The sequence below is a fragment of the Pithys albifrons genome, chromosome 10 (genome assembly GCF_047495875.1).
Source record: "Pithys albifrons albifrons isolate INPA30051 chromosome 10, PitAlb_v1, whole genome shotgun sequence".
Classification (NCBI taxonomy): Eukaryota; Metazoa; Chordata; class Aves; order Passeriformes; family Thamnophilidae; genus Pithys; species Pithys albifrons.
This window is the reverse complement of record NC_092467.1, coordinates 18,452,995-18,473,974: the sequence shown is the minus strand read 5'-3', so window position 1 is coordinate 18,473,974 and position 20,980 is coordinate 18,452,995. Positions and strand designations below refer to the sequence as shown.

At 42.4% G+C, this 20,980-nt stretch overlaps 1 long non-coding RNA gene across 1 annotated transcript; it reads left to right on the top strand.

Moving 5' to 3' along the window:
- Positions 1-9,522: 9,522 nt before the first annotated feature.
- LOC139676201 (uncharacterized) lies at positions 9,523-14,280 on the top strand. The gene is made up of 3 exons (XR_011698614.1): positions 9,523-9,547; positions 11,617-11,685; positions 14,216-14,280. It is a non-coding gene; the product is annotated as an uncharacterized lncRNA (long non-coding RNA).
- Positions 14,281-20,980: the final 6,700 nt, after the last annotated feature.

The following is a 20,980-nucleotide window of genomic DNA, read 5'->3' as shown; positions in this document are numbered from 1 at the left end:
ACCAAATGTTTTGGGAAACAGAGTGAGAGCCGGCATGACTGTTGCAGAGGGAACACAGGAAGCACAAGCTGATAGTGGAGCTGGTGCCCCACAGTGTGGCAGTGGGGAGAGGTACTGGACAGCCTCATGGTTCCCATCCTCCCTCTCCCTCTTCATCTCACTGCCACTGATCCCAGGCTTAGCCTCTGCTCAAGACAAGCCCATGGCTAACTGCCCTGATGGAGGTACTCGGAGCCCTTGTCCTACTCTTCTTGGGGCCTGGGGTGGGTGCAGGTGCCTGCTGGTTCCCACTCACGGGCCTGAGGACCTCAGGGCTTCTGAACCGATTCAAAGCTAGATGCTTAAAATAGCTCAAAGGAAATGACATGAACATCTCCTTCACGCTGGGTTTTGCACTCAAACACCACTTTTTCCAAAATTTAGCTCTATCAACTTATCTTGAGGTGCTCTAAAATAACATCTTAGTATTTAATGAACATTAAGGGGGAATTAAATTAATCTAAACAGTAGCTAGGTTTCAGACTTCTCAGTAGTGGCTGCACAAACTTAAATGTTTTTAGACCAAATAAGAAATCCATCCTTTGAGGATTGGTTTACAGTCCTCCAGAATTTTCCACAAGGTTAATAACCAAGTGAAACGTCCTGGCAGGAATGATCACATTCCCACTGCTGCCCAGTCATTAGAGCAGTATGTCAGGAGGTTTCAAGTAAGTCACAGTATTTTTCGTCTGCTGTGGAAGATGATGCATCTCCATATTTATCTGAAAATCTTTCTCCCATTTTCCTTTGCATGCTGAACTTCCTGGGCACAGTGCATTAACTCCTCTTGAAGTACAAAATGGAGAATAGAAGTGCCAGAACATTTTTGTCAATGGTTTCCAAAAACTATGGAATTTCCTGCCCAGCTACATCAGATCAGCCAACAACTTTGTAATTGCTAAAAGCAGCCTGTTGATTTTCCTCCCAAGTGTTTCAGCTGGCCTGGCTGAGCTTTTTCTTTTCCACTGTCTTGAGATGTTTCTCTCATTGTGCACTGTGCTGTATTTTTATGGTCGACATATCCTCTAGCAAACAATTTCAGGCTGATGGCGGAAGGGAGATTGGATTCAGGTTAGAGATTTGAGCCCAGGACAGGGAGCCAGGAATGCCTCTGTTCCTGAATCAGATCTGCCACTAAATAAGGAATCCACATAAAGCCAAGCCACATGATGAGCAATTGTATGATGATTTGATTTTCTGTGCAGAGGAGGAAGTGAGCATTTGAATGTGGTTCTATCTTGGCATACCCACTGCAACCAAAGCTGTGGCTACAGGTGGGCCATGAGTGGGGGACATGCAGCAGGTTCCTTCCAAGGGGAGGGTTACTCTTAGGGATGGCTGAGATTGGTGAGGCTGCTCTCTAATTGGGGACCAGAAGTTTTTGCCAGAGTGATACTTGGACTGGCATCTCAGTGGTAAATGCAAATAAATTACTTAAGTATGCCTGTATAAAATTTTCCTGCTGAAAAAATTCATTCTATAAAAGCATTTATACAGTATTCTTTATTGTCAGCTAATCCAGCCCAAACTCATTAAATGGCAGTGTGTGGGTTACTCGCTGTCAGTGAAATTATCAAAGGCATTTTTCAGCTGGTGCACTGGGAAAGCATGTGCTTCAATGCCAACTAAAACAATAACGAGGAAATGTTATGATCAGACTTGACCAAATGACCTTTCCCATTTTAGATTAGTTCTTAATTTCAGCACAAGGGTCATCCTGTGAGAATAGTTACCATAAGTCACTGCTTACCTCTCACATGAAAAAGAAGTGACTTATTAGAAATCTCACTGTACTCATTGCAGTTAATGAGATGTGGAAAGCTTTATAATTTGATTTGCTGGACCATATGCTGTAAAGGGATACTGCTGATTTCATTCCTCCACATTTAATTTAAGCAGTATGCAATGGCTTCTTCGTATGGCTACTTATATAATAAAAATTAACTTGAAGGATAAAAAAAATACACCATTGTGGGGTTTATTACTTTGTGTGGTTGAGTTTCAAGTGTTTTTCATTGAAACATCTGTAAGTAATGTGTAGGTCTAATTTTAAATCCTGGCAAATATTTTCCATTTAACATTTGGTTTTACTGACAGGCTTGGAGCAGTGGTTTTCAGAGCTTGTCAGTAACAAATACGTATTTTCAAAGATAAACAGGTTTTTAATTGAAGATAACTGTAACTCAATACCTGCTTTTCCTCTGCCTTGTATTTTAGCATTTCAAGCAGCAGGACAGACCCTCTTCCCCTGTCCCTCGGACCCAGCCGAGGCAGCAGCACTGGTGGTGTGGGCTGTCCCACATGGGGCCGTGGGGAATCTGGGAGCGAGCCTGGCCCTGGCCGTGGGCTCACCAACCCGAGGGGAGAAGGTGGCAGTCGCAAATTCACGGAGACCGTCTCCTTCAGATCTGTCCCCTCAGCTATTTTTCAGGAGCCGTTACCTCCGGAGGGTGGCTTTGGGCTGCAGTGGCTCGCCATCACAGCTTTATTTCAGGTTATTTGATTTTTGCTGCAGACAAAATGAAACAGCTTGAGCAGGCAGGCTGGCTGCACGGCCCGTGACAGTGGGAACCGCACTGGCCCAGCTGGGGCTTCGTGTGAGAGCCAGAACTGCGGTGGAAATACCCAGTTTGAGGCAATGAAAGGTCAGTTTGGAAGTCAAATATTAAGATCATTTTCAAAAAGAAGTCCTGAAAGGCTAGAAGTGTGGGAGAGCCACTGGTTTCACCTGAAAGAAATGCCACAACATTATTTGCAATTAATGCCATGGTGTCCACAAGCTCTAAATACAAAGACCGTGTGTTTTAATCTAACACGTTGATTAAATTTGAGGTCAGGCCAAGAAATCTTGTGAAGTTGTTGCCCATGTGGGACTGTGCTGAGAGAGGCTGTGGCTCTGTGGTGCAGCAGGGCTGCAACAGCTACTGAAACACCATTTTGTGAGGTGCTTGGTAGAGGGACGGTGCTTATTTGTGTCCCACTCACTCCATCACTCCCTCCCTCCACTCTTTACTGTTTCCTCACCATGAATTTTACAAACAAGTTTAGTCCCACTTTAAATGAGAAATAATAACAGTACATTATTTCCTTCAGACCTGCACTGTTGTCGTTTTGAACTCTAAACTGTAGCAGCAGTTTTGGAACAGGGGGTTAGCCATGGAGAGGGTCCGTGGTTTAGCCATGGAGAGGGGCCATGGGTTAGCCATGGAGAGGGGCCATGGGTTAGCCATGGAGAGGGTCCGTGGGTGTGGGATGCCTGAGAGAAGCTAGTGAGGAGCACTATGTTAGGCAGCAGGAGCACAGGCACTTCTCTGCTCCTGCAGCCCTGTGCTGAGCCTCCAAGAAAGTGTGTCAGCATTACCTAATTTAATGGCTTTTCTTTGAGAGAGACAAACATGTCATTGCTACCAAAGTCAACCCATTTAATTTAATTTGGAAGCTGCCTTTAATGCTTTGCGATGGTTTGCGGTGTGGGTTCAGCAGCTGAACTGAAGGTGTGGGCTTGAGCCAGCCCTCTGTGCTTCTTGGGTCTGAGTCTCTTTGGTGGCAACCCTGACAGGGATCAAATCACAGGCCCTTCAAGTGTTGATCTCCAGATTACAGAAATAATCACTAAAACACGTTTCATTTCTAGCACATCCCTCTTTTCTTTCATCAGAAGTTTTGAAATGCTTTTGAGGAGGCTGGTGATAGCCATAATCTCAGCCACAGTGATTTCTCATAAACATTGAAAGAAACTGCAGCTTTACTGAATATAGGGTCTGTTTTAAAGGGCTGGTGGTTCACTTGTTTTTAATATGAGTACAAGCACAGAGGCAAGTAAAATCTAATGAAAGTACTTAGAAGATTTTGTTTGAATACCCCACAGCAGCCGTGGTTTATACTGAAGGGGGAAAGACTTCTTTATAGTCAGGCCTGCAGAAGCCAGAAATTCAATTTTGCTTCACAACTTATTTTATTGCATTTTTAATTTTCTCTTGCATTACCCTGACCCTTTTCTATAGCTTTTGACGCCTGGTGCTTAATTACTTATCATTAGCAATGTACAGGGGGGCCTTTCTGCATATTTATAAATGTGATCATTAGTACATGGGAAGACAAAGACTTTTTTAAGACCATCATTAGTTATTCTGTTTTCATAGAAATGTTCATTAGAGAAACTACCCACCTGGTTAAATTATTATAATTAAGAACTGGTAATCTCTTTTGCATTTTTAAGTTGATCTTCAGAACGCGTGTGCATAGCTAAAGGAGCCTTGTTTGGCAATCTTACTATCTTTTCTTTTTGATTTGAATTGTGAAGCAGATTTAAATGCTGTGTTTTGGAACTGGGTACCCTAAGAATGATTTAAGGAGAGATAGGCTATAAGAAAGAAAGAAGGAAAGAAAGAAAGAAAACACCCTGCAATTATCTCTGAATTCATTAACTGTGCACTGGCAGTGAGAGGCTGTATAAGCCATTTACTGTAATGCATGGTATGGAGTTAAAACAAAATGTCACTGGAAGCTGTTTTCCCTGTCCTATCTGTGGTATTCACTGCAGACACCCATAAAGTGGGAGAACAATTGCAGAAAGGTGTCATTTCCATGTCATGGTCTGGTATGCCTTGGAAATGCTGACAATAAACATGATGGTGTCAGTAGTCCTGCTCCCAGCCATTGCAGGGACCTGGTGGGAAACCTGTCAGAAATGTGTGTGCCTGCCCATCTGCCGTGACTGTGGGGAAGGGAGAGCATTGCCTGCCGTAGGGCACAGGGAGGGCTCACCTCTGATAAGCCATGGCAGTGGGAAGAGCTTGTCAGTAGCATAAATGTCATCTGTAAACAATTAAGCAGCTACTGCTCATTCAGGGCAGTTTTGAAAAGCAAAGGAAGTCTGCAATCAGTTATATCTCCAATTACCATAAAAATATATTAGCCATTCATTCATTTATTAATGATTCATCAGTTAACCACACATAATGAGGAAATAATTAGCAATGCTGTACGGTTGCCAAAATTGAAGAAGTGTTGGCATTTTAAAGATGAAAGGTTGCATTTATGTAAAAAGTTGGGTGGTGATAAAATTAATACGGAAGATAATTATAAAAGTGGCTGTCCTATTTTAGAGGCTGAGGTCCCACAAAACTTGCCTAATTGAACCAAAATTAATATTCTTCAAAAGCACACATGTTACTGGTTACTTGCTGCTACATTTACCGGGAGATCTCCCTTCAGTAAGGTACGTCACACAATACAAGTTAATAAAATGCCAGACAGCAAGACTGTGTTCTTTGTTTGCTCGGTTCAGGGCCTTGTGGAAAACAATAAATTGCATTCATGTCAGCCGAGGCCCATCCCTTTGCTAATTACCGTTTGGTGCTGAAATGACTTCTGTGAAATTGGGAGCATGAAGAAACACACAGCCATACAAGGGAGGCTTTTCAGGCAGCAGCAGTAAATGTGAGATAGGCCTTAGGCGCACAGATGTTAAAACAGTGAATTCCCCTACAGATTACACTAATGGAAACCCTGTCAGGGTAAGTAAAATCTGGGGTCTGTGGTCAAAATCTAATTAATGTTCCTGTACTTAAAAAGAATATGAATGCCTGGAGGTGATGAAGAACACATAAGAAACTTGCTTGTTTGTAAAATTGCTGGTGTGGATGGCAACCACCACCAAGCCCTTCCTTAGGAGGTAACACCTGCTACAGAAGCTGCTTGCACTACTCAGTGAGGGGCTGTGGGCACTGGGCTCAACCTCTCTTTCAAGTCCTGCACGAAAACAGCTGTTGGCATCTGGCCCACCTTCCTTATGGATGGTCATCACTGTCATTAAACACCTTCTCTTGGTTCAGTTCAGCCACATGGTGTCGGCATCGCTACTTTTGGAAGTACTTGTAGCTGACAATATAGGAAAGGGCCAGATTCTCTCTGTGCAAAAACAAAGCCTCGGCCGACTAAGTTGAGCTTGAGGACACTGCTGGGGCTCTTACGGCGCTTTCACAGCTGCACTGTGCATGGCCTGTGCAATAACAGAGGAAATGAATTTATAATGCCACAATCTCTTCATTTTCACAAGCACAAAAATTCCCCTAAATACTTAAAATAACCCTCAGAGTGGGACAGGCCTTAAATTTTGAATAAATGAAACCCTAATCCAGTGTGTTGCTGAAACAAGCTTGTTATTAAAGAAATAAATTTGAAACAGCAAGTGGTTTGAGAATTTTGGATTTAATTATTTAAATCTGCTTAAGATAACTCTCTAGTACTGTGTTTGGGTTTCCTGTTGAGAGCATGTTTTCCAGTAAAGGTATTCCACCCAGTGCCTTGGAAATATTACTTTTTCATGCAACACTGGTTTAAGCAGTAGAGATGAATAATTATGATTATAATAAGGCAAGATAGTCTATGGGAACTTGCTGGTATTTCTTGGATGCAGCCTGTCGTGAAAACTGCACAGACACAATCGTATTTGTAGAGATCACCATTCTCCTTGGCTAAATGACAGATGGAATGTGGCTCCAAATGCTCTTCACATAAAAGAAAAAGTAATTCCCTTAGTAATGTTACAGAGCCACCCATGACTGACAGTATCTGAACCAGCAAGTTTGCAATTTTAAGCTAATTTGAGGTATTATATGTTAATTAATAGATAAGTACTGGGAATCAGACTGTTCATTGCTGCTTGCTATATTTCAGTTAAAAGCTACTACTTCATCTTTAGGATATGACATTATCTCCTAATGCAGCATAGATCAAGAAGGCAAAATCTGTCTTGTCTTTTGCAGTGCCATAACAGGAGCTTCCTGGATCCTGAGTCTGCATTTGAGGTACGAATATGAGAAGTGTATTCAAGATGACCCTGATCTGCACAAAGCCCAACAGAGGGACCAGAACCACGGAGGTGTTCCTTGTCCCCAGCCACAATCCAGGCATGTGGGAAGTCAACTTCCCCTACAGTCAGTAGTGAGTAGGGGAGAAAACTCTGGCTCTGAGTCATGTTTCCTTCCCCTGGGCTTGTGCTAGGAGAGAGGGACACAGCCACACTGCATACTTGCTCAGTCTCACCACTTGGTTTGTCTCCTGCAGGGCAAGCATGCTGTATGGACTCTGTGAAGATCAGCAAAAGTGTTTTTGTGCTGAATATCCTTACAAGCAATTATTTATGTCTTCAAGGCAGGATGCTCCTCTTAAACATTTTCTTTCTGCATTGTCTGTGTTTGCAGTACAGCTCTTGCAGAGGTGTTACATTCTAGTTTGGGGACTAGACTCTGCTGCTGAGTATTGCCAGCACTCACTCTGTCAGTCATATTGGCCACTGTGGCTTGAGTGCCACTCTCCCTCACAGGGATGAAGTCTTTTTGACTTCTTAATGCTACTAAGGTTGCTTTGATGTAACTGAATATGTCCCTTCTGTCATGCATTATGGAGTGTTCAAGTTTCCAGCCAAAATTTGTGGGGACAATAAAAAGGCAAGTCCAGACATTCAATTAATCTCATTAAACAGTTCAGTTACTATTCACAGGTCTAATGGTCAATACAGCCATATCATCATCTGAATCCAACAGCACCAACCAACTCAAGAGCTGGTGCCCAGTTCAGCAGCTGGGTTCTCTAAAATGTACAACCAAAACCCAGAGGATTTGCCTGGTTGTCCTCATTCAGGCTTGCTCACTGACTTACCTAGTTCTTATTAGCAGTATTTTCTTTTAAAAATGGTTTTTATTTTCAAGAAAAGATCCTACAAATACTTTTTTCTTAAGCAATAATGTCTCTGTTTATGTATTACATGAGGCAGATGTTGATTCAAAGCTTAGTTCCTGCTTAAGATATCTTTCAGTCCACTCAAAGGGGTTGATTAGTGTCCCCTAGCTGAACCATTTTTTCCCTTTGTTGCTTTGACCCATTGATTTAATTAAGGTCTAATAAAGAGAGGGCTGAAAGATTGTGAAAAATCCTTTTTTTGGTTTTTTTCACAGATCTGACCTATGCTGGTCTGTCGTTGTGTTTTTGACTTGCACATGCCCTCTTTAATATGTGAGCACATTGATAACAGAGTTTGTCTTCCTTAGAGCCAGTTATTCTTTTCCCTCAGTGATAGGTCAGATTTAATTTTGGTTTTAACCAAAGCAAATGCTTTCCTGGAGACCTTCTATTTTAGTGAAAATAAATAATGAAAAGATAACCAAAATAAGTCACAGTATCAAAAGGCAAGATCTTAGAAAGCTTAGTTGTGACGCTTTCTTTTTCTGTTTCCTTTCCCATCCTCCTCTTACCAGTGAAGAAAGAGAAGTGAAAACTCTGGATTTGCTTTTCAATTAAATGACAGGAATGACTCAAAGTTTATGAAACATGGAGGGGTTTTCATTGAAAATCCTTGCTGCTTTTCAACTTTGTGTCTTGCCTAGGTCAGTGTTAATGTTCAAAAAGTATTTCACACTATTTGTCATATTGCAAACCTCCGGTTTTCCTTTCTCTTGTCCTCCCACCAGCTCTGCATTTTACCATGATAGGGGGAGAAGAGCTGTTCCCAGCATGCTAATTTTGCTGCTGAGCAGGTTTATGTGTATCTCGGAAAAGGCAGATTGCCATGAATGTGCACCCTCACCACACTCTGCTTCTTTGGTAGGAGAGGACTTCTGGCATTGGGGCTCCCTGTGCTATCCCTGCTGTGCCAGGACTGCAGTGACGGTATTCAGAATAATAAAGAAGAGAAAAAAGCCCCAGCTGCAACATCAAGGAATGGCTCAATGTGCTATTCATGGCTTCAAAGAACAGCACTGCTATACACAGTGGCAGTTTGTGAGTGTGAACCTTCTTAGATGGCTCTTGTGCTCAGATTTCTGTGCTCCAGCTCGTTAGCAGGAGAGCTGCCTGTGGGACTGTGACAGGTTTGCAGTACAGCAGGATGTGCACTAACATAAAAATCTGGTTAGGGGTGGTGTGATCCCAGTGCTGGCTGGGCACTGGCAATTAAACCTGGATGAAAATAAGACACCTGGACTTTGTGACTCCTGGGACGTGACATACCACTTGCTGAGGGCCATCCCTGCCCAGGGAAGCACTAAAACAGGTGTATAAATCCTACTGTGTTCAGTGGGATTTAGGCACCTGCTTAAATTTAAGTGCTTGTTTAGAGAGTTTCCTGAATGAAAGCCTGACAATTGTGCCCAAGAGTAACTTTTAAATTAGTTTTAATTTGCTTATCATAACCAGCTGTCATAAGTCTGTGTAAAAAGGGTTTGATTTTGGAAAGATGAAAGATTTTCCAGGCCCTTGGCTTTCATGTAAGCACCCTTCCTGGATGGCCAGCAGCCTGCTGAGCTGGAGCAGCCCTGCTCAGCCCTGCTTTTATTCTGCATTGCTCAGAGGTCCCACTGGGGCTGCAGTGTTAGCACAGCACTCTGCAAAGCAAACTGCCCTGCCAGGAACTGACATCACCCAATGCGCCTCTCCAGACATGTCCCACCTGGGGCAATCTACAGGTTGCAACGGGGGAAGAGAGAATCCACACTGCACTTACGAGGTGAGTGCAAATGAAAGTTAGGGCAGTGAGAGAGGGGGAGAGGAGATTTGTGTCCAAGTGGAAGAGTCAACTGAACCTCCTACTTGTGTCACTCGTTTTGTGTCACAGTAGTCAGAAAGTTTCAAGAGCTTCCTCTTAGAATTTTTCCCCCCTTTATAATCCCTTCTTTCTTACAATACAGTTTGAGAGTAAACTTGAAAATAAATCTAGTGTTACTTTTACAGCAACCAGTCTCAAAGGAAAAACAAAATCCAACAAACTCAAATTACTACTTGTTTCTATGTGTGTGGCTCGGCTTCGCGAACAAACATTTGGGAAGGGCTGTCCCCACGTGGGTGTGCCCTTCCAGCCTGCGCAGTGGATTTTAGGTGAGGCTCAGCGTGCACAGAACTGGCCCCACCGTTTAAGTCCTGAGGTTCATCTGCCAAGGCCGAGCGAGCTTGGACAGTGACAGTGAAGTCCTCAGGACTAGAACCTACAGCACCCGGCATTTCCCAGGAGGTCTCCCATCCAAGTACTAATCCGGGGCTGACCCTGCTTAGCTTCCAAGATCTGACAGGATCGGATGTCAGGGAGGCATTCAGCTGCCTAACTTGTTTCTGTATGTGCACTTTTACATGCATCATCTACTTAAGACGAGCAGAACTGTGTCTATGTAACTGAGAGTTACTTTATTTTTTTCCCTCAAATACAGGGTTAATTAGTCAATGGATGATACCACTGTTGCGTAGCTCTCAGAAAGACTAGATTTGCAATTAAAACATTTTAAAGGCTTTCTTTTGTAGAGTCCTTAGGTAATTAAGCTGAAGTGCCTGTACATTTTATATATAAATGTACTGGAGCAGTGGTAGCTGATGTAGTAGTTAAGGTCAGGTAGAAACCAACCTTGCATTTAGAGTATTTTTTCCAGTATCTCAGTCGAAACCTCCCTAAATCTAAATTAATCTTCCAGAAATGTATGGGAAATTTGGTTTATGAAGGGGAAAAAAGGTCTTGCATTATTACCATAGTCTATCAGTCTTCCCTCAGCGTGACTCCTTTCATTTTCCAATATGTGGCAATTCAGCATTGTCATGGCTGAACTTCAGAAGACTTTTCTGAAATAAAGCTTATTATGGGAATAGGCACATTGAGGTGCCCCCACCAAGGCAGGAGTGCAGCCCTGCCTGGCTCCAGCCTAGACAGGCTGGGGGCAGAAGCAAGGGAAGTCTTTGTGTGGCCCACAACAGGGGACTGGGGTACAGCAGTGCTCAAGACAGCTGTGACAAAACTGGGACCAAACCTGCCTGTGCTGCTGTGGGCCATTCCACTGCACAAAAACTCCTGCTTGGGCTGCAGCTTCCCTCTTTGCCTCCCGAAGCTGTTCCCTTCCTCACAGTCTTGGTTCCTCTCCTCCTTGCCAAGTACACTGACTCCAGCCTGATCTGAAAGCTAATTTTAACAAATAAGATCTTGGGCCAAGCTGAATTAGGATCTGGAGATAGGACAGACCTCAGGAAGGGAGCAGGGTGGGGGGAGCAAGGGAGCACGAACGCTCAGCCCTGTAATACGTGTGAGAGCTGATGCTCTCGGAGCAATCGAGTGCTTATTATTATTTCTCTTGGATAGGTCACTTGGGAGTGGAGGAATTTTTCATTTTAAATTAAAAAGAAATCTTTTATAATGCTCATTTCTGAAAGGAAAAAAAATCCACCTCATCATGGAAGCAATTAGATGGAGGACACATTGAAAGGAGTGATTAGTTAATTTTTGTGCTGTTGGCCCTGACAGAGGGGGTTTTTTGTGAAGTTTTTTTTTTAAGGGTGTCTTTCATATGCCTATAGTCCAAGGTTACTTCTCATTCAATAGCAATTACCATATGTCCATTACATACTACAAACTGCTTGAGGTGGATGCAGTGGTCCCCATCAGAGCATGTGTCAAGTCGAAATGCCAGCAGCTGTATGAGCCCCGGGATAATTGTTCTTATCTGTTTCTTCTCTTTTCCAAGTCACAGTAAATGTTCTAGGGAGTAACTTCCCCCTTCCTTGATGCAGCCTGAAAGTGCAGCCCTCCGTTTTGCATTTCAGGTTCCAAGTCAGCCATGTCAAGATTTGAACAAGAATCAAGGAGGATAATGGGCCAGATGTAATTAAGAGGTAAAACTACTGGTGAAATAGGTTTTCTTTCTTTCTGCCCATCAGATTACAAACCTCATTCCCACCACCACTTAAAAAAACCCAATCTGTAACTCCGAACCTTGGATAACTGCTCTGTTGTATCAGATGGAAACCAACTAACCAGACACCACAATACAAAAAAATACACACATTGTACCTCAGAAAAATATGGGGCTGAAAACACAGAAAAAATGCAGTCTTGTTAAAATGTGGACATGGTCTAGTAATGGAATGAGTAGGGAAACTTGAATGGATCAGAGTCAAAAAACACTCTGCTTAATTCTTGGGGGTTTTTATTTGCCATTCAGCTTACATCAGTGTTAACATCTACTGAGAAATGCAGCCATTTACAATTTGCAGTTCAATGTGTTACTTTAATTAGTATGAAAATTAAAGGGCAACTATAGGCCAATGTGAATGATTATGGAAATACATGTGCATCACATGCTATGCTCTCATTTAATTAATCGTCTTGTAAACTATATCAAGCACTTTAAGTCAGTTGCTGAGTATAACAACTCTATTTTAAATAACCACTTAATACTTAACAGGATGTGGAGAAAACACTAGCACACGACTGCTTCTCAAGTTTCAGCGTCTGAGATTTTTTAAAGCTGACCCAAGTCAACCCAAAGAATGTTTAACACCCTGTGTCTGCACACAAGAAAGTCTGTGATGTACAGACATTCAATTACATTTTTTGAAAAGTGAGAAACATTTTGTAAAATAGTAACTTTAGAAAGCTAATTGGCAGCAGCAAACACTAGAGTGAAGGCCAAAGCTAGAGGGGACATTTTACTACAGTAACTCTAGTCAAAGAAAAAGAAAATAAAGGCATCTTTGTTTCTCAGTCAAATTAGCTGATTAAGAAATAAAACATTTTAACATGCTTTAAATGCAGCATTAATTATTTATATGAAAAAATTAAAGCCAGGTTCCATGAATTACGCTTTGTGTCTGTGAATTGAATGTTATGGGAACAGTAATCCTTTTACATTCATGCCTTACTTCATTAGGCAAAACTAATATTAAGGGCTCTATTCATTCAAAAATTCTTATGCATTCAAGTCGCACCTTTTCGATGGCCTTTTTTTCTTTCTTCAGTACAATTTGCAGTGCTGATTTTTAAATATGATTCAGAAAAAGCAATCTACTTTACAGTCCTAGGATGGGCTCTAGTAAACAGATGTGTTTAGAAAAGGACAAGGATATAGTGGTGGATCTTGCTTGTCATTGGTGAAAAGGTCCAGAGTAAGTCATATTGCATGGTCTCAAAGCTGATGTAAAAACACAGGAAATCAGATGCATTACCAGCAGGGAAACTCTGAACTCTGTGAGCCCTTTTTCCTGCAGATTGATTAGTAAATAATTTTCCCCCCCTCATTTATTGTTTCTGAGGACTGAGCAGTGCTTTGTGCAGGTGAATGAAGAACAGAGCTTATTTACTCAGGCTGGTGTGTTCAGGGATGTACTTTTCTATTTTCCATATATGTCTATTTTAGCAATGGTGTGCCCCATGCTTGACTTCCCAGGAAGAGAGTCCATCCACTGAAGCTGCACTGATCTGTGGGATGTGGTTAAACACCTGCTGGGACTGAGGCTGGGATCATCAAAGTCAGTTGTCTGCATTTCTTTGAACACAGACACGAGTTAAGGAGCTCGTGCATTAATTAATTGTTTTGCTAACACATATGTGAAACTCTGATTTGTTTCAGCTTCTTTCCTTGGGTGTTTTGTTGTTGTTTTTTACTGACTGAAGAGTAGAACAGCTAGAATTGTGCAATGATGATCATCTTGAACTTTCAAAATAATTACAAGATTCACTTAACATTAAAGTAATAACTTTCAAAGAGAGAGAAGGGGTGGAAAAGGGAAGAAATTATAAAAAAGGAGTTACCCAGAAGCTTGCAAATTGTCAGCTGGCTGACTTTAAATAAACTTTTGAGAAGCAAAATATTGAGAAGTGGAACAAGGCATCAGATGGTTGGGTAAGATTGATGTATTTAATAGTTTAGTTAATATGGATCAACATCTGCCTTTAGTTAGATCTGCGCAACCCCCTGACTTGAGCAGTGTTGTACTTTTGCAAGTTTGGACTGATGTTGTTAAATAGGCCCTGGTGCAGAATGTCTGCAGAGAGCCTGCAGTGCTCAGTGCTCGTGTAACTGGGCAGCTCTGGAGAGAAGGGGTAATACAATATGGTATTGTTTCTTGTGTAATTTTTGAAATATATTGAGGAGTAATATATTTTTATAATAGGGTGCTCCCTGTCTCTTTAAGCAACTGTCAGATGTAGGATGTCCTCGTGCCAGAACGCTGCAGTCTGCTCCCTCTGTGCAATTGTTAATTAAATCCATCCCTTATTGTAGAGCCTGTCTAGGCTCTTACCCGTTCTGCTTATCTGTGATACCAGATGATGCTCAGTAATTCATGGCCAACCTGCTCCCACCTTCCATTGGGTCTCGTGTGCACTGACCTTAACCAGCTTCACCTTTTCATTATTCCCAAGGAGAACGGAGCCCTGGAGGCAACAGTTTTATCAACTTTTCCTGTTGACCAGATGATGATTCAGTGATAAATAAATGGAGTGTGCTTGAGCTGGAGGCCTCCCACACACCATCACTCCCCATCCTTCTCTGGCTCCCACTGCCTGCCTGGACACAGAGCTGTGTATGCAAAGGGCACTGTCCTCAAAGGACACCACAGGCTGCACTGCTGCTGGCAGGCAAGAACTGCTTTTGCCTACCCAGGTAATGTTACTCTGCCACTTATCATGTCAGCTGAAAACTTTCTCTGCTTGGTACTGAGCTGTGCCACCTGAAAATCTCTTTTCCCCAGTAGTAAGGCTGATATACAGGAGCTGGTAGAAATATTTTCATGTCTGACAAGCTGTTTCCCATGAACACTGTCAAAGATTTAAAAGCCACTTCTGCAAATAGGACTTTCTGGCAAATATAGTCAAAGCAAATCTTTTATTATTACCACATGGCTAGAAATACTCTTAGAGTTCTCCTAGAAATGGGTACTGTACCAGCAGAAAGCAATATTCTGTTGGCCTGTGCATTGCCTCAAGGGTATTTACTATGGTAATAAGATCAGTAATTCATCTCCTAAAATCACTGGGAGTACAAATGCTTATTTAAGTAGATGGTATCTTGATTACAACTGAGTCAGGAGAGTTCTTGAAGCTGCCTGTTTAGGCTGCAGATCTTCTCTTAAAGGCAAAGGGCTGGTAAGGACAAGAACATGTTTGACAGCTACCTTACATTTTCAGCTATTCCCAGTACATGCACAGCACATCCCTCAACAAAATGGGCGTGTACAAATAAGTCAGGAAATTACTCCTGCTAGGTTATTTTTCCCCTTTTACTTTCCATAAAAATATAATGAAAAGAGAGATAAATCTCTTTCCATCTCTAAATGGATGGTTAGAACAAAGGAAACACAGAAAAAGCCATATTCTAACAGCATATAGAGCCATTTGAACCCCATTGTGCTGGGAGATGCAGCACCAACATCAATTCAGAAGCAACCTTGGCCCAAAGTAAACAAAAGGGAAAAGATCTGGAGGTAAAATGATTTGATTCATGACAGAGTAGGCCAGTGCCAGAGAACTCTCCTATGTTTTTGAGATGCTTGCAGCCTCCCATCTGTGAGCTCACAAACTCAGCAGGCCTCTTCTCTGGAAGTTCTGGAGGCTGAAGCCTCTAGTCTTGCTGAACTGCTTTTGTGCATTTGTTTACAAACCTGATCGAGAGAAACCCTGGGTTTATGGCAAAGGCATAGAAATGTGAGTTTAAGGATGTAGTTTTCAATCCCAAATTCTGTCACAGGAAGTATTCAGAGAAAGGATGCTACAGTCTAGAAATACAGAGATTCAGCAAATTTGTTTATTTGAGGAAAACCATAGTTTGACTTCTGAGAATCCAAAATCAGTGTCTGTAGCCTTGTGCCAGCAAAGTCTCAGGTGGTCCATAGTATTTCACACTGGTGATGTGGCACTGAAGGTGAATCACAGAAAAACTGAGCTAAAAGTGCCTAAAACAGATGTTCTCTAGTTTGCCAAGAAGTCTAGCCATTAATGAGGACATGTGACTGAAATGGAAAGCAGTAAGTTTCCCTGCAGAATGCTGTTCTGTACTTTAAATGCATCAATACTACTCCTTTGAACAGCTATTAAGCTAAATATCACTAAGGTTTGTGCAAATTTGATGAGATAAATATTTGTTTGTGCTCTCTACCTTCAGAAATTAAATATTTTTCAGCAGGCACAATTCTGTCCTATGAGCCAGAATTTTCACTCTCTTTTTTTCTGCAGGCATGGAGCATAATTTGAAATGACTTTCACCAGCTTGATCACTGTTGTCAAACAGTACAAATGCAAATGAAACTAATAATTTTTGCTCAAGTTCTCTTGGTTCCACCAGAATGTATGGAATTGTCTTTTGTTAGTTAACAGTGCTTAACACTTACGTAGCAATTTCCATCCTTGGTGACAAGCTTATTGATCAATGCAACACCTCTGAAAGGAGCATTGCTATGTATTCCTATTAGAGTGTGAAATCTAAAATGTATGGATGTGCTCTGAAGTGTTGGTCAAATAGCCAAAGAATTCTGGATTTTGAATTTGGAAGTTTGTGGTTTCTCTCCCCTGATTAGGCCAGACTCCTGACACACAGACTGCTTTATGCATTTAATAGATCAAACTCTGCTGGGTTTAGAGCCACACATCAGCATGGCCATACTCTGACTTTGAAATGTGGCAATAACACAACCGCTTCCTGTAATTGCTGCCTAGAGGATCTGAGATGGGGATAGAGTGCACTGCTGGGATTCGCTCTTTGCAGCTTTGTTAAGACTCGCAGGAGCTGGAAGGTGTGTTTCCAGTGCACAGTAAATAGGGTTGTGTTAAATGACCCCTGCCTTTTTTCATGCTAATAGGTGTGACCCTGTTAGGCTCACAAAGAAGTCTGCCCTGACGTAGCAACGATAATTTTGTCTAGAGTGAAGTCCATTGGGTTCCCTCACCTCTTTTCTGTGCTTGCTGTTGTAGGACAGTAATGGTACCACAGATCTGCTGTCCTTGCAGCCAAGAAAGTGTCAGGTGAGAGCATTTTCTGCTTGGTACACCTCAGAAATAAAAATGTATATTCTATTCAATAAACTTGGTTTGGTAAATGAGCTTTGTTCAATGTTACCAGCTCTGCAGAAGCCACCAGGCAAGTGCAGTGAAAAAGGCCTCCTAAAATGGATATAATGAAAGACAAACCATTTCAGTTGTTGACTAGAGGCATATCAATAAAATCAACTCCTGCATATATCAAGTGATTGATAGCAAGTTTGAAAGCTTTTTCACTTCCCTGGTAGTACCATCCAACTGCAATAAAACACAAGGATTTCTCTTCTACCCTTGCAAATAGACATGCTGCATGTAAGAGGAGATTCAGGATTAAAAAAAAACCAAAACAGTGAGTTAATGCTTTTAAATAGCTCAGTCCATTGCTTTTAAGGGTGACAATGTCTAAACTATAGCAGGAGGGGAACTGTAAACATCTCCCTGCTTTGCTCTGTTGGTAGGCAGCCCCTGAGACTTTGTCAGCAGCCGGTCGTAACTCAGCCTGCTTAGGGGTAACAGCTCAGGATGTGTCCTGTCAGCCTGGAGAGGAGCTTTTGGGATGTCTAAAGACTTCAGAGAACAGCTACCTAAAAATTCACACCCCCCTGGCAAGCTCAGCAAGCACAGCACCTATGACAGACCAGGGCTGTGGCCCGAACAGCGCAGGCTCCCACGTACCTGGCTACAAGGCATAGGCTGCAGTCTCATTCTCACTCTCCTCAATAGGGAAGTTGCTGGTACTGCCCGTGGTTTGAGGTTGAGGCCTGTAGCTTGTGCATCCAGATATTGTGAAACATCCACACCTACAAGCATTACGTGAGTTTGTATAAGAAGCATTATATGGCTTTTTATGACCAAACCTATATCTGTTTCGTTGACTCATGCTCATGGAAGTCTTGAGTCAGCTGTTGGGAGCCTCCAAACTTTGAAGAAGTCAAGGGGCTTCTGGAAAACTCTTTCTGAGCTTAATTTTATAGTTGGATGCTGTTCGTTCTCACAAAAGAAAACCAGGTTCACTGGACTCCAAGTCTTGGGAAAGCACCTTGAAAATACCAAGGCTGATCTTTGTCCACACTCAGCCTGTTTAGAAATTTATTCCAGCTACAAGGCTTGGGTTTAGATCTGGGTTCAAATAGCCCTTAATTCAAAGATGAGACCTTTATCCTGCTGATGTCAATGGGATTTCTGTCACTGGCTTAACTGGATGAGGGTCTATGATGTGTTTTAGCCCACAGAGTTTTAGTTTGACCTGTATGTTATGTAAAGATAGATATTAACTGGGAAGTCTAAATTTCTGGAAGTCTCTCTCTCAGTAGTTCTTATTAAATTCACTACTCCAGCATAATGCAGCTTTCTGTTCTAATCATTGCACTGCTGTACTTGGGCATGGCACATCAAAAGGGTTACCTTACTCTCGTAGCAGAATCCTCCTTAGATTTGCTCACTCTGGGGACCCACACCAGATTTCCCCAGTTCTGCAAACAGGCCAGATTTTCAGCTCCCTTTTAATCTGTGGCAATTTGAATTTATATGAGAAACTCACAGGTGACAGTCTGACTAGGCTGAGACAAGTGGGATAGAAACCATGTCAGAACAGTCCCTGAAAGTCCTACGATGTGCTTAAAGCATTTCAAGAGAACCCTTGATCCAAAGTATCAAAGGGTTACAGTAAGATCAAGAAGAATTAAAACTGATGGTGTGCCAGAAATCACGTGCAGTACAAGGTCATTACTCACCCTCGTTAAAGTGGTCTCAGTACTGTGGCCTGATCTGAAGCTTAATTGAAAAGTTTCAAATGATGCATTATAACGAAGACAAGACAGCCACTGCCCATTACACGACCCCTGCTAAAAAAGGCAGATCGGTAATAGGGCAGAAATCTAAGCAATTGCTTGAGGATAATCAAGGCCTAATGAGGTATCCACTTCAGTCTTTCAAAGGTGGAGGAACCTCTCCCTGACACTGGAGAGAATGCAAGGGCTGATGTGAGCAGCTACCTGCGTCCAGAGAACAAGCCATCTGGCCAGGGTAGTCACCGTCCTTGGCAGCAGGGGGAATACCGAGGGCAACACCGTATGGATAGTGTGGGTTTAAAGCTGTACAAAAGGTTAGTGCTGTGGCCCAGGACAACCTTCTCGGCTGTCTTTTGCAATCATTTTCTGTTAGCCCAGACCTCAGCCTAAAGTGATCATAGGGAGTGTATCAGGTCTGAACTATTAGTTGTGTTAGGAACCTAGAGACTGGCAATAGGAGATAGCTGACTGCTGACTGCTGATGTTATCAATTTTCCTTAAAAATTCACAAAAAAACCCCAAAAACCCGTTGATGTTCAACTTCAGTGTGATAATAAATTGCAAGTAGCAATTGCCCAAAGATATCAAGTATCTCCTTGCTATCTTCCTGTTTTTTAGTTCTATTATCTGGTCTAGCAGAGAGGTCAAGGCCCATATCCACATGATTATCTCCACATCCAGCTGCCAAATTGTGAAAGCTACTCTTCTTGGGCTACTGCTTGGGCAGCTGTACTAAAAGGTTTGCAGGTGCCCTTGCCCAATGAGCAGTTACAGCATGGAATCACCTTTCAGTCTGCAGAAGCCAAATGGATTTTCAGTTTCTTTAGATAGCCATCTTACCCATTGTAACCCATATCTGTGGGATGTGCTTTTTAACAGGAGAGGCTGTCTCTCCAGATTTCTATCTGTTTGCTGAGCAGGTTTGCTTGCTGTTCCTAATCTCTCCTGTTTTGATAAGATCTCCCTTCTGTCTTGACTTACACTAGCCATGGAAAGGTAGACCAGACAAAAACATTGTACAGGGGTTTGGGTTTAGTGACAGAGGACAGCCTTCAGTGATGGACTTGCTTAAAGGCATCACGCTCAATAAGAAGTTGTGAAAATTGTTTAGCACCATGGGACATCTTTCCTGGCCTTCTAATTCCTCCCTAATTTTAAGTACATTTAAAATCAACATACCTACTTTCTTAGCTATGAATCCCGCTTTAATTATCTTTTGCTTTTTCATGTAATTTCCTTCAACTGTAAACACTGAGACTGAAAAAGAAGACTAATATAAAGGAAAAATTATAGTAAAATAATTAAACACCCATTTATGCAACTTTTCAGGGGGCTGTTTTGAAGACCATGAGAGGTGCAACTGCCTTCATTGGGACACCCTTGGGCTTAGCATTAAACCGTGTAAGACCTTTAATGTATGACATAGGGCATCAGCTCTACAAAATATTACTAGTTGGCTGGCAGCCCTGTTTCTGTCTATTGCAAATGAATACTGTAAGTCTGTGTGTGTAAACAGGTTGTCATCACCAGTGCCCATGGTCACTGCAGGCTGCACCCACCAACCTGAGGAGTCTGCATCTCTGCTTTGATCAGGATGTATTTCTGTGTTCAGCTGCTGGTACCCACGGAAGCAGCAGCTGAGCAGTCCTGCCTGAGGAAGAACCAGTGCCACTTTGTTTCCAGGTCTCCGAGGAGCTCTGGGACCGCATGGGAGGACAGGGTGCTATCAGCTCCTGTGTGAGAGCTGGAGCCTGCCATAGCATAAGAGGGGCCAGCAGTGAGAAACAGAACGCCTGTACCAGCCTGAAGGTACAGTGTCAAGAGGCCTTTCTTGATATATCATTTCTTGTTAAGAACCATTGATTGATTTAACCATTTACAGGATTTTTAACTTATTTTACTTGTATATGAACAAGGATAAAATACAGAAAGAGGGATACCTAGTGTGTCTCTGAATCAGGTACCCATCTGCTTTTCTCAGGTGTTTGCAAATCTCAGCTAGGTCTGACCATTTTGACTTTGATACTCTCAGGCACATGGTGTGACTCCTGGGGATGGTCCTGTGCAGGGCTAAGGGTTGGACTCGATCATCCTTGGGGTCCCTTTCAACTGAGCATATTCTGTGATTCTGATTTCGGAGTTGTATTTTCCTTGTCTGTTGCAGGCAGTACAATTGCCCACACCTTCCCTGGGTCATTGCATCATTCAGACAACTCACTGGGTCTCATCTTACAGTACATTAGGCTAGGGGAAGTTGAGACCAGCCTTAATTTGTCTGTTCTACAGGTGCTTTGTGCAGTGACCACTGCTGGTTTGGCTGTGAAGGATAAGAAAAAGTTCCAAAGAACTTGCTATGGAGGAGAGG